Raw genomic sequence first — 13,349 nt, 5'->3', positions numbered from 1 at the left:
GGTGGAGACAGACAGAGGGAGACAGACCGACTGACAGAAGGCAAACGGGAGACAGACACGGGAGAGAGGATGGCATCCGATCCGAGACAGGCACACTGGCACAACCGTGACCACCCCAGAGAGAGGCCCTGCGGAAGAAGCCGCTTCCCCAAGGGAGGGGGCGTTCCCTTGGGGCGGCCCAGGCTGGACGCGGTGCCCCGGGGCTGGCAGTCCCCCGTGGGGTCCCCAAGACTTCCTCGCAGCCGAAGTCTCAAAGGTCCCCTTCAGCTTGGCTCCCTAAGGCAAGACCCAGCCCCCGCCCCCAGACCAGAGGGTGAGTGTGTGAAAGTGTGTGTGTGAGTGTGTCGGTGGGCGAGGCTGTGGTCAGGCCGACTGGGGGCCAGGTGCATACCCACGATGGACGGGGGAGGGTGTGGAGGCGTGGGGGTGGGGAACCTGTGTGGTCCTCTTGCTGTCTCTCTCTCCCTCTTTCTTCTTCTTCTTTTTTTTAAAGGTAAGATGTTTTTATTGAAATATTGGGACTATTCTCTGTACAGCAGCAGTCTCACTGAGAGGCAGTTTTGCCTCCCAAGTAACATTTGACAATGTTTGAAGACATTCTTGATTGTTAAATCTTGGGGAGGGGTGGTATGAGTATCTCATGGGTAAAAGACACAAATGAAAAATACTTCGGTTCAATTCTAAACACAGAGAATGTGCCAAATTCTCAAGAAACATTGTTCATATACTCAATTGACTTAATTTCCAAGGTCCTTATGCCTAGAGTAAGTAATCCAGAAACCACACCGTTTCTCGCCTGGCTTTACGCGGGACACGTGGGAGAACAAAAAGTAAGGTTTCACTCCATTCAATGACCTTAGTTTTCTCAGATGCAGTTTTCATAAGCTCACAAACTCCCGACCCACTCACCCTCCCCTGGGGTTGCAAATCTCTCCTTGGAGAAGCCAAAACAAAGAAAGCCCAATCCCGCTCGGTGATCAGCGAAGTGCTGAGGAAACCGTCCCTCGGGGTTTCAAGGCGCTGCTCCCGCAGAGGGCCTGCCCACCTAATCACTGCCGGGCAAATGAAGGAGTCCAACCTGCTCGAGAAACGCTCACTCAAGGGAGGCTCTGACGCCAGAGCCCCGGGCCCAGACCCCACAGAGAGCAATCCCTCCTCAGAGCCTCAAGGGCCAGGCCTCGGGGCCCGCTCCCCCAGGGCAGAAGGCGCGCGCTAGGGCGCGAGACTGGGGCGCCGAGAGGGCCTGGGACGCCCCGCGCACCCGCCCACCCGCCCTCCCAGAGTGGAGGAGGAGCCCGCTGGTCTCCGGCCTCCACCACCCCGGCCCCCGACTTACCGCGGTGCGCTGGGGGAGGGGAAGTGTCAGGAGTGAGGGGCTAGGCCGGACCACCACCCGCCGCTCAGACAGCAGCGCGCGGCCGCCACGAAACCGTCGCCGCCGCCGTCTCCAGCACCGATACCGACCGCCGCTCCGGGCGCAGCGCGTAGGGGGCCCGACTGCGTCGCACGCCGCCCGCCCGCCGTCAGAGGCTCGCTGCGCGCGCTCCGCCCTCGCTGTCTGTGCATTGGCTGACTCCGCCACCACTCTATCTACATCCGCCCTGTTATTCATTGGACCACGGGTCTTTTGAAACCGAACGTGAGGGTTGTGAGGGTTGTCTCTGCCAGACTAGGACTCTCTCCCCTCTTTCTGAGTCTCCCTTCCCTGTGCTTTGCAGCTCTTCACCTGTCCGGGGCGGGGTGTGTCTGTGTGTTTCTGTGTGTGTCTTTGTGTGTCTCTGTCTCTGTGTGTGTGTGTGAGTGTGTGTGTGTGTGTGTGTGTGTGTGTGCCCATGGTCGCCTGGGAGTACTGGGCTGGGGCTCGGGCTGGGGCAGCCCCCGGGATTGCCTGAGGCATGCCAAGGGAGCCCCAGATGGAGACCCGACTGTCATCTGGTTTCCTGGAAGCCAAATCCGGAGGCAACCCAGGCCTGCGGCGGGAGTCGGGGCCCCGGCCACCCACCGGGGGAGGGGCTGGGGCTGCGGGGACCCAAGAGTTGGGCCGCCGCTGTCTTCCAGGGCCGCCGGAAGGCTGGCTGGCCGGCCGGCAGGCGACGGCTCTGAGCGCGCCGTGTGCGAGGGGCCAGGGGCAGGTGGGGCTCGGGGCGGCCAACCGCACCTGGGGGGGGGCAGGGCTAAAGGAGAGGGGAGGCAAGAAGCCTACAGCACCCGGTATTCCCAGGCGGTCTCCCACCCAAGTACTAACCAGGCCAGACCCTGCTTCGCTTCCCAGATCAGACAAGATCCGGCGTGTTCAGGGTGGTATGGCCCTAGTCGGGGCTGGCTGCAGCCTGGCGCGTTTAGAACCTTAAGAACCCTGCGTTGCGCCTCCCTTTCGGTCTGACTTGCCTGCCGGTCAGGCCAGCCGGCCACACCTCTCCAAGGGCCGCGGGCTGCACTTGAGCCGCACGACCTGCGACCGGACTCCGGTCGGCCAGGGCCGGCAGCCCGACGGCTGTCCGAGGCCGCCCCGCCTCCGCACACCGCCAACCCCGGCCACAACCCGCCTGGCCCAGCCAGGGTTTGCTTAAATACAGCAAAACTCTACACATTTTCATATCTCTTAGGATCTGTCTGAGGTAAAGCTTGGCCTAATACATGAGGTATTTTAAAGTGTATCTGTGAAATGCAAACCAGAGCATCTCCAAATCTTCCGAATAGTATTGCCTATCAAAAGTGAAAGCGAATCTCTCTCAGTAGTGTCTGACTCCTTGTGACCCCCATGTCCTATAGAGGACATGGAATTCTCCAGGCCAGAACACTGCCGTGGGTAGCCCTTCCCTTCTCCAGGGGATCTTCCCAACCCAGGGATCAAACCCAGGTCTCCTGCGTTGCAGGCGGATTCTTTACCAGCTGAGCCACAAGGGAAGCCCAAGAATACTGGAGTGGGTAGCCTATCCCTTCTCCAGGGGATCTTCCTGACCCAGGAATCGAACCGGGGTCTACTGCATTGTAGGCAGATTCTTTACCAACTGAGCTATCAGGGAAACCATTATTGGCTATTGGTGATGTGCAAAATAGTTATTCCAGCATGGTTTAAATCAATATGATTTCCCGTTCTTGCTTTTGAGCTACGTGTAATACCCTCTAGAGGGACTTCTCTGGCAATCCAGTGGCTAGGATTCTGAGCTTCCATTGTAGTGGGGCAGAGGTTAATTCCTGCTCAGGGAACTCAGATCCCACATGCCAGATAAACTATAAGACTCTCTGAAATGCAGTAATTTTACTTAAAAATGGTAGTTCTTATTCAGAAATTAATCAAATTAAATCTGGAAGGAATTTGATCTGAAAACTGTTATAAGATTTTTAAAACAAAAAGTGCCTATTTACCTATTGCAATCATTGTCTATGCCTATCTGCTTTGGGAGAAAGAAAAGTACAGTTGAATTATTAAGTCATGCAACAAAAATAAAAGATTTTGATTCTCCTGAATTTTCTTTTTCATTCAAAAATAGCTCCAGGCTTCTTTTCTTCCCAAGTGTCTTCTTTTATCCTTGAAACTCTCAAGCTAAAACTTAGTAATTCTAAATTTGTGTGTTTATGGGAGAGGATTCTCTACATTTTAACAGAAGGTAGAGAACTTTATAGGCTGACCAAAACACAAACTTATGCTTTATGGAGAATCTGGATGATTTTGATTTTAATGTCTCTATCATTCACAGAGATGTTTCGAGACAGCCTAAATACTTCATTGCCTAAGTGTATGAAGAAGTTTGAGTAGATCACCGTATCTTGGATTTGAGTCTAGTCCTCAGAAGGGAAAATCCCTTCAAGATTATTTGTTGTTTACACAGAAAAGCAGCCCAGCCAAAAACTGCTGGACATGACAGAACCTGATCAACTTTTAAGTGAAGGGATGGTTCTGTTTTGAACTCACGGATTATTCTGAAAGGCACGCATTTCTCTTGATGGGATTAACTAGCAAAGACTAGTTCCTCCAAGAAAACTTCTTTTAGCAGGGAAAGTTGATTTGATGACAGACTGGTCAATCTTGAAGGTTTGATAAATTTTGCTTTTGGAATATGATGTGACAGAAGAATACTGACAAGTAAAGCTACACCATCTGCTGCAAAGCCTGCCTCGCCCACCTCAACCCCTACTATAACCAGGCTCTCTCCAGAACAACACAGAACCTTGTATTTGCTCTGGATTGTGCCACACATACCACCATGACTTACTGGTGATGCGCAGACATGTTGACAACTTCTGCAAGAGACGGGCCACGCCCTGTGCATCTCTGTGGTCCTGGTGACCAGTCTGACTCATGATGTGCTCAGGCGTCTGCATCCTGGGCTCCGAATTCAAGGATTCAACCAAATGCAGATCCAAACTGTTTGGGGGAAAGTTCCATAAAGTTCCCAAAGGTAAACTAGAATTCCCTCACTCCAGCAGTCACTGACACAGCACGTCTGTCACATGAGGCGTTTTAAGTCCCTGAGGTGATTAAAAGTGCACAGGAGGGCAGGGTGGGGTGTTCTATGCAAGAACTGTGTCATTTTATTTAAGGGACTTCGACACCTTTTTTGCATCAATGCTCCCTCGTGCCCCCCTCCCTGCAGATATCCAGGGATGACTACATAGCTGTTGCTCAGTTGCTAAACCGTCCCCGCCTCTCTGCGACCCATGGACTGCAGTATGTCAGGCTTCCTTCACTATCACCCTGAGTTTGCTTACACTCATGTCCACTGAGTCAGTGATACCATCCAACCATCTCATCCTATGTCGCCCTCTTCTCCTCTTGCCCTCAGTTTTTCCTACCATCAGGGTCTTTTCCAAAGAGTCAGCTCTTCACATCAAGGGGTCAAAGTACTGGAGCTTCAGCTTCAGCATCAGTCCTTCCAATGAACATTCAGGGTTGATTTCCCTTATGATTGACTGGTTTGATCTCCTTGCATTTCAAGGGATTTTCAAGAGTCTTCTCTAGCACTACAATTCAAAAGCTTCAATTCTTTAGCATTCAGCTTTCTTTACGGTCCATCTCTCACATCCATACAGGACTACTGGAAAAACCATTGCTTTGACTAGATGGACCTTTGTTGGCAAAGTCATGTCTCTGCTTTTTAATATGCTGTCAAGGTTCGTCACAGCTTTACTTCCAAGGACAGTTTACTATTCATCAGTACACTAAGACCAACTGCTTCTTCTAGCCCATAATGTCAGTTTTCTCCTTGCAAACTTGTGCAAATCTTGTAAAACAAGAGTCAGTTATTTTCTACCTGTTAAGGCCCCAAATTCTTTTTCTCATCGGCACCATCAACTATGTCAGACTAGTGACTACCAATCTGTACAAGAACCTAAAGGTCATCTGGATAATTCTGACTCTGTTTGGCCCACAAAGTGAAGTTAGTCTCAAGGGTTCTTCGCTGGTCCATCAGTTTAAAGTCAGGCTTTCAAAAGGACGAGTATTAGGGATTTATTCATCCACACTTTCAATCAAAGGCCGACTGATTACTGTACACCAGATACTGGAGATGAAAATATATATACTGGGCTTCACATTCAAGGAAAATCCCACCACACAACATTCCATGCTGCTCATAACACCATTCTTATTTGCTCAACCCTGCTACAGCGATCTTCCACTGCTTTTAAAACTGTATGTAACTCTTTCTATATATGAAGGAGGTGCTAGTGAGCTCACTATCACTCCACAGTTCCTGCCAAAATAGGTTCTTTTCACCAAACATATGGACAATGCAATCACACATTCACATATCAGTTAACCACATAAAAGAATTTCCAAGTTTCAAACATTCGAATAACAAGCCCTTCCTCTCCCAGCCTCACAAGACCAAATTGTTTCCGTCTCCAGCACAGGGACTGCGTACCCCTTCCCACTCCCACCCCAATTATCTACAGGTTTCTACCAGAATTTCCTTTTCCCATGATTCCCCGTCTGCCTAAAAATGAAGTAGACCCAGTGCTGCTCAGTTAGAGGCTCTCACTCACCGCTCAAGAGTGTCACTAGTGTTCGCCTCGCTCCTCCCTGAGACTCACGGCACCTAACACCCCAGACAGAGCTCTCACCCACCCGCTGGCCAGAGCAGAGGGCATTCCTGGCTGCCACGGGTCACCACGTATTTTGACCTCCATGGGCCGAAACCAACATACCCTGCAACTGATGGCTGCTCCTCCAGCTCCTGAGAGAAACTGTAGCTCCCAGAGAGGAGAGGCTTGGGAGCAGGTGACGCAGAGGGAGGGGAGGCTGTCGAGAGAGACCGTGGGCTTTTCTGTGGCCAAGTCTGTTGACAGTGCTCAACCAGTGTTTCTCAAGTGGGGTTCCAGGGTCCTGAGATTCATTAAGAATTGCTGGGTGGTACATACTATAGTAATAAGGGGGTTCCAACATAGCTCAGTGGGAAAGAATCGCCTGTAATGCAGGAGACATGGGTTCAATCCCTGGGTTGGGAGGATCCCCTGGAGAAGAAAATGGCAACTCGCCCTAGTATCCTAGCCTGGTGAATCCCACGGACAGAGGAGCCTGGCAGGTGGGGTAGCAAGAGAGTCAGACACGACTTAGTGACTAGACAACGCCACGCTAAATAAATACTTCCAGAAGTTATGCTGTTGAAAGAGCTATGTCATTTTGACAGCAATTCTCATAATCAACTGACTATAAAACAAGTGTGCGTGTCAGAAAGAGACAGAGCGGATGTGATACAAACGCTCCTGAAGAGCCAGGGTTCCCAGGGACGCAGGTGGAAACACTGTGCGAGCCAGACTTTCACCAGCTCCCTCACTCAGCCTCGACCGTCCCCGCAGTATTTTATACTCAATCTCATCTGCAGACCTTTGCCTTGATCCTCAAAGGGCATCAACTCTCGCCCTCGTGTCTGCCGCATGGCATTGCTTCCTGTCATCACAGCATCACACCCTCTGTCCCTGGACTTCCCCTCACCCCCAGTGACCGCCTCCAGCCCCCCTCACCTGACCCGCACCCACCCAACCACCCGGGACAAATGTCTTCAGCCTGTGTTTCTGTGATCAGCTCTGGTTTTCCCTCCACATCCACACAGGCAACTACTCCCTAGACATTTTCATCTGGACACTGCAGAAGCATCTTGGACCAAAACACTCTAAAGATACATCTTGCTCATGTCTTCTTCAGTGGTCCTGATGACAGTAAAGCAGGAACGAGTCACCCAGCTGGGAGCTGATGGCCGGCCGAGTCTCGGAACTGCTCACCATCCTCCACCCCCACTGCTCTGCCCTCTCCATCCCCACGTGTGGAGCTTCCGTCTGTCCACGACGCGGGGGTCCGCCTGGTCCCCATCATATCCAAGGCTCGGATACCTGTCCTAAATGGTGGGCCGCTCGACTGTAAAGGTGTGGATCTGCGCCTGTGCTCCCATCGTCCCCACTCATACCTGTGTCACAGTATCCTGTGGACGATATCACTATCCTCACTCTTGGACCCACACAGAGACCCTGGGCACCTGCTAAGCTCCCAGGGCCTGGCCCCCTTCCCTGACCCCTTGTCTGTGTCCTGCCCGCTCCCGCTGAGCAAGTCTGCCCTCACCAGCTTCCCTTTGGTTCCTCATCCACAAACGCCGCATCCTTTATCTAGAACATCCCCCACACCTCTCACCCTGGCCACACCTACAGCCACCTGGTTTCAGCTCCAGCCTCTCTGCTCTGGGGAGGCCTCCTTCACCCTCCACCAGCCGCATCCCCCTGTATCACAGCAGCACTGGAGGAATGCACGTTTCCTTCAAGCACACGTCACAGCCGTGAACAGATACACGAGGCCCAGTACCGAGCAGAAAGAAACCGACGTAAGCACATGGATAACGTCAATTTTCTCCTCACTGAAATAAAGCAGATGGTTACTAAACACGAGATGTAGTAGTAATAAAAGAGTGGCGCTTACTATACATGTAAATCACTGTGAACTCACTCTTTTCTTTCTAACCTCCTGTCTCCTCGTTCAGTGTCTTTTCTCTTCTTTACACAATGGAAACAGTGACCACCAGGAGTGGAGGCAGTGGCTGTCTGATTCTGGGGAAGCACAGGTCACAGGCCGCGGAGACGTCGGTCAGGAACGCAGTCCTGCGCTGGATGCGGGCTGAGGGAGCCTGCCCTGGCCTCCGGGGCAGCGTTCCCGTCTCTGCCCCTGTGCTCCCCTGACAGCACCAGCGGCACGGCCCTCTCCCTGTGATTTACCTGCACGCCTCCCCTCTCTCCGCTCCCCTCAGCTCCTCCTCCTGTCCTGCCTGAGCTCCAGACTTCCTTCTCCCTCCTTCACAGGCCTCTCTCTCCTTCTCCAGCTCAGAATCTCAGAGGCAAACTGACTTCCCTCACCGAGTGCTTGGTGTTGGAATCCCCATCATCTGGCTTTTGTTCTCCCACTAAGCTCAGAAATGACCTTCTGGAGCCAAGAGTCTCACCTATAGGAGAACAAGAGCTGCTGTCTGTTGCGCCCTTAGGAACAGGCAGGCGCCTGCAAGGTGTCCTGTGTGTACAGTGTCACGGAGCCCTGACAGACAGGCGTCATCACCAAGAGGCTCACCCCCAGTGTATGAAGAAAACGCAGATCTCGGGCCTCGTCCAATGAGGTCCAGGCCCTCACCCATCACCTCCTGACGTCAAGGGCCAACACCAATGTCTCTCCACAGGAGCTCTACTGAGCCCCAGGCTAACTAACAAAGGGGTCTGGGGCCTTAGACACCAGCACATACAGGAAAACTATGAAAAATGCAGGGAAGGGGACCAGGCAGGAACGTCACAACCTGAGGAATGATGTAAGCTCCTGGGTTTTCTTTCTTTCTTCATCCCTGATGGGGTGCTAGAGAGGCCTGGGCCCAGGACCAGCTCTACACAAAGGACTGGGGAAAGGATGTCTGGTAGGAAAACACCTCATTTTTAATACTTGTTGACCAACCAAAAATGAAAAGAAAACTGACCCCTCTTGGAGTCAGTGTGGCCAAGTGGAGAACCGAACATTCCCCCCGACCTGCAGGGATGTGCTAAAGCTGGTTGGCAGGAGGATGTGCTGCCCAGAAACCCACTGCCCCAACCTCCTCCCTGGTGTCTGAGCAGGGGGCAGATGGCACTCCTAACCCCCACCCCAGCAGCAACAAGGCAGAATGAGGTGGCGCAGAGGAGTGACAGTGAGCCTACTATCTAACAAGAAAATGGGCAAAAGAGAGAGACTTCACTGAGAGAACACACAGAAGATAAACACATGCTAAGATGGTCATTTTCTCCAGTGGTCATGCATGGATGTGAGACTTGGACTAGAAAGAAAGCCGAGCGCAGAAGAATTGATGCTTTTGAACTGTGGTGTTGGAGAAGATTCTTGAGAGTCCCTTGGACTGTGAGGAGATCCAACCAGTCCATCTTAAAGGAGATCAGTCCTGGGTGTTCATTGGAAGGACTGATGCTGAAGCTGAAACTCCAATAGCTTGGCCACCTGATGTGAAGAGCTGACTCATTGGAAAAGACGCTGATGCTGTGAAAGACTGGGGGCAGGAGGAGAAGGGGACGACAGAGGATGAGATGGTTGGATGGCATCACCGACTCAATGGACATGGGTTTGGGTGGACTCTGGGAGTTGGTGATGGACAGAGAGGCCAGGCGTGCTGCAGTTCATGGGGTCGCAAAGATTCGGACATGACTGAGCAACTGAACTGAACTGAAGATGGTCATTTACCATTAGAAAATTGCCCATTACAATGATGAAGAGATATTGCCATACATCCATCTATTACAACAGCTAAAAATTTTTAAATGGTGACAGTAGCAAGGATGTAGCAAACTTAGATCTCTCACGTATTGCCTCTGAGAATATTAAAACGGTACAGCCATTCTGTGGCTTTCAGTCTGTTTGCCCTTTGATGGACAAGGATAAGAGGCTTATGAAGGCTTCCTGATGGGATAGACTGACTGTGGGGGATACTGGGTCATGTTCTGATGGGCAGGGCCATGTTCAGTAAATCTTTAATCCAACTTTCTGTTGATGGGTGGAGTTGTGCTTCCTCCTTGCTATTTCAGTTCAGTCGCTCAGTCCTGTCCCACTCTTTGCAACCCCATGAATCACAGCACTCAAGGCCTCCCTGCCCATCACAGACGCCCGGAGCTTACTCAAACACATGTCCATTGAGTCGCTGATGCCATCCAGCCATCTCATCCTCTGTCGTCCCTTTCTCCTCCTGCCCCCAGTCCCTCCCAGCATCAGGGCCTTTCCCAATAAGTCAACTCGTCGCACGAGGTGGCCAAAGTACTGGAGTTTCAGCTTCAGCATCAGACCTTCCAATCAACACCCAGGACCGATCTCCTTTAGGATGGACTGGTTGGATCTCCTTGCAGTCCAAGGGACTCTCCAGAGTCTCCTTTAACACCACAGTTCAAAAGCATCAATTTTTTGGCGCTCAGCTTTTTTCACAGTCCAACTCTCACGTCCATACATGACCACTGGAAAAACCAGAGTCTTGAGTAGATGGACGTTTGTTGCCAAAGTAATGTCTCTGCTTTTTAATATGCTATCTAGGTTGGGCATAACTTTCCTTCCAAGCCATAAGCATCTTTCAATTTCATGGCTGAAATAACCATCTGCAGTGATTTTGGAGCCCCCCAAAATCAAGTCTGACACTGTTTCCATTGTTTCCCCATCTATTTCCCACGAAGTGATGGGACCAGATGCCATGCCCTTAGTTTTCTGAATGCTGAGCTTTAAGCCAACATTTTCACCCTCCTCTTTCACTTTCATCAAGAAGCTTTTTAGTTCCTCTTCGCTTTCTTCCATAAGGGTGGTGTCATCTGCATATCTGAGTTTATTGATATTTCTCCCAGCAATCTTGATTCCAGCTTGGGCTTCATGCAACCCAGCGTTTCTCATGATGCACTCTGTATATAAGTTAAATAAGCAGGGTGACAATATACAGCCTTGACCTACTCTTTTTCTTATTTGGAACCAGTCTGCTGTTCCATGTCTAGTTCTAACTTTTGCTTCCTGACCCGCATATAGGTTTCTCAAGAGGCACGTCAGATGGTCTGGAACTCCCATCTCTTTCAGAATTTTCTGCAGTTAATTTTGATCCACACAGTCAAAGGCTTTGGCATAGTCAATAAAGCAGAAATAGATGTTTTTCTGGAACTCTCTTGCTTTTTCGATGATCCAGTGGATGTTGGCAATTAGATCTCTGGTTCCTCTGCCTTTTCTAAAGACCAGCTTGAACATCTGGAAGTTCACGGTTCATGTATTGCTGAAGCCTGGCTTGGAGAATTTTGAGCATTCCTTTACTAGCATGTCAGATGAGAGCAATTGTGCAGTAGTTTGAGCATTTGTTGGGATTGCCTTTCTTTGGGATTGGAATGAAAACCGACCTTTTCCAGTCCTGTGGCCACTGCTGAGTTTTCCAAATTGGCTGGCATATTGAGTGTAGAACTTTCACAGCATCATCTTTTAGGATTTGAAACAGCTCAACTGGAATTTCATCACCTCCACTAGCTTTGTTCATAGTGATGCTTTCTAAGGCCCCCTTGACTTCACATTCCAGGATGTCTGGCTCTAGGTCAGTGATCACACCATCATGATTATCTGGGTCGTGAAGATCTTTTTTGTACAGTTCTTCTGTGTATTCTTGCCACCTCTTAATATCTTCTGCTTCTGTTGGGTCCATACCATTTCTGTCCTTTATCAAACCCATCTTTGCAAGAAATGTTCCCTTGGTATCTCTCATTTTCTTCAAGAGATCTCTAGTCTTTCCCTTTCTGTTGTTTCCCTCTATTTCTTCATACTGATTGCTGAGGAAGGCTTTCTTATCTCTCCTTGCTAGTCTTTGGAACTCTGCGTTCAAATGGGAATATCTTTCCTTTTCTCCTTTGCTTTTCCCTTCTCTTCTTTTCACAGCTATTTGTAAGGCCTCCTCAGACAACCATTTTGCCTTTTTGCATTTCTTTTCCATGGGGATGGTCTTGATCCCTGTCTCATGTGCAATGCTGCAAACCTCCGTTCATAGTTCCTCAGGCACTCTGTCTATCAGATCTAGTTCCTTAAATCTATTTCTCACTTCCACTGTACAGTCATAAGGCATTTGATCTACGCCATACCTGAATGGTCTACTGGTTTTCCCTGCTTTCTTCAATTTAAGTCTGAGTTTGGCAATGAGGAGTTCATGATCTGAGCCACAGTCAGCTCCCAGTCTTGTTTTTACTGACTGTAGAGTGCTTCTCCATCTTTGGCCGCAAAGATTATAATCAATCTGATTTCGGTGTTGACCATCTGGTGATGTCTGTGTGTAGAGTCTTCTCTTGTGTTGTTGGAAGAGGGTGTTTCCCAGGACCAGTGCGTTCTCTTGGCAAAACTCTGTTAGCCTTTGCCCTGCTTCCTTCCGTACTCCAAGGCCAAATTTGCCTGTTACTCCAGCTATTTACCTGGAACCAAACTATGGTGGAGTTAATGAATGGATGGATCGCATCACTGACTCAATGGACATGAGTATGAATAAACTCTCGGAGTTGGTGATGGACAGGGAGGCCTGGCATGCTGCAGTCCATGGGGTCACAAAGAGTCGGACAGGACTGAGTGAGTGAACAGAACTGAACTGAATGAAGAGAACGGTGACCTCCCTCAAAAGATCCCATGCATGTACTGCTACAGTCCGTGCCCCCAGCACTGCAGGAGGCCACCACCAACCCACGCCTTTGCCGGAGACTCCTGGACATCCCAGGCAACTCACCTGTGGGGTCACTGTTTCTTTCTCCTGGGTCCTGGTGCTGATATCACCAACTGAACTGAACTGAACAGCAATTCTGGAAAATAGTCTGGCACCTTCTTAAAAATACATTCTAAACATACATTTAACATATGCTGGGCATTTCTCTCAAAAGGAGGAAACTGGTCAGTTTAGTTCACTTCAGTCGCTCAGTCATGCCTGCCTTTTGATGACCCCATGGACTGCAGCACGCCAGGCTTCCCTGTCCAACACCGACACCGGAGCTTGCTCAGACCCATGTCCATCGAGTAGTGATGCCATCCAACCAGCTCATCCTCTGCTATCCCTTTGTCCCCATGTCTTCAATCTTTCCCAGCATCAGGGTCTTTTCCAATGAGTCAGTTTTTCACACCAGGTGGCCAAAGTAGTGGAGCTTCAGTTTAAGCGTCAGTCTTTCCAATGAAAATTCTGGACTGATATCCTTTAGGATTCACAGGTTGGATCTCCTTGCAATCCAAGGGACTCTCAAGAATCTTCTCTAACACCACAGTTCACATCAACTCTCCAATGCTCTGCTTTCTTTATGGTCCAACTCTCACATCTATACATGACTACCAGAAAACCCATAGCTCTGACTAGACAGAACTTTCTCAG

The 13,349-nt window shown here is 50.2% G+C and overlaps 1 pseudogene; it reads right to left on the bottom strand.

Annotated features, from left to right (window-relative positions):
* Nucleotides 1–2,196: 2,196 nt before the first annotated feature.
* Nucleotides 2,197–2,315, bottom strand: LOC122688780 (annotated as a pseudogene).
* Between the last annotated feature and the right edge of the window lie 11,034 nt (nucleotides 2,316–13,349).

This window comes from Cervus elaphus, chromosome 33, assembly GCF_910594005.1.
Source record: "Cervus elaphus chromosome 33, mCerEla1.1, whole genome shotgun sequence".
NCBI classification, from domain to species: Eukaryota; Metazoa; Chordata; class Mammalia; order Artiodactyla; family Cervidae; genus Cervus; species Cervus elaphus.
This window is presented reverse-complemented; position numbering and strand designations above follow the sequence as displayed.